This window comes from Octodon degus, unplaced genomic scaffold, assembly GCF_000260255.1.
Source record: "Octodon degus isolate 3935 unplaced genomic scaffold, OctDeg1.0 scaffold00112, whole genome shotgun sequence".
Taxonomy (NCBI): domain Eukaryota; kingdom Metazoa; phylum Chordata; class Mammalia; order Rodentia; family Octodontidae; genus Octodon; species Octodon degus.
The window spans coordinates 3,886,889-3,887,769 of NW_004524688.1; positions in this window are offsets into that span (position 1 = coordinate 3,886,889).

Sequence of the window (881 nt, forward strand, 5' to 3'; positions counted from 1 at the left end):
TTTACACACTGTACTGATTTGTGGAGGCTCCACAACAAATGACCACAGAGCAAGTGCTTTAAAAACAGAAATTTATTCTTCTAGTTATCAGGAGCCTGAAATGAAGGTGTTGGCAGGGTTGGCTCCCTGTGGAAGGAGAACCTGTTCCCTGTGTATTGTGGGTCACAGTGGCGGCAGCAGTCCCTGTGTCCTTGACTATAAGCCACACCATGGGACCTTATTTTTTGAATATGTTTTTCAGGGTCTCTCCTTTGGCTATAAAGGACACCAGTCATGAGACCGAGGGCCATCCCTATCTGGTACAACCTCATCATAACTGCACACATCTGCAGAGACCATGTTTCCAAATCAGGCCACCTTCTGAGGTTCTGGGTAGACAGGAATTTTGAGAGATACATACATACTTACCCAGCCGATACATACAAGATGATACATATTTGCATAGCTGTAATAAGGATACTGCATTTTTTTTATGTAGCTTAGTTCCCTTTCCATTGATTACATCATGGAAATGTTTCCATCTTTCAAAAATGGTACCTGAAGCCAGCCACGGTGGCACACGCCTGTAATCCCAGCACTTGAAAGGCTGAGGCAGGAAGATCGTTGCAGGTTCAAGACCAGCCTGGGCTACAAAGTGAGCTCAAGCCAGCCTGAATGCATAGCAAGACCCTGTCTCATAAAAAGAGACAACAACAATAACAAAAAAAAAGCACTTGAAATTTTGAAGAGTGGCCCATTACCCAACTCCTGTCACTTACAGAGCCTTCCTACAACTTCAGACATGAAGTGCTTTCTAGTCTTTGTTGTTGTAATGACTGGCAAATGTATACATGCCAAATTCTTTGAATAGCTCTGTTTAATTGTAGTGAGTTAGATTATGG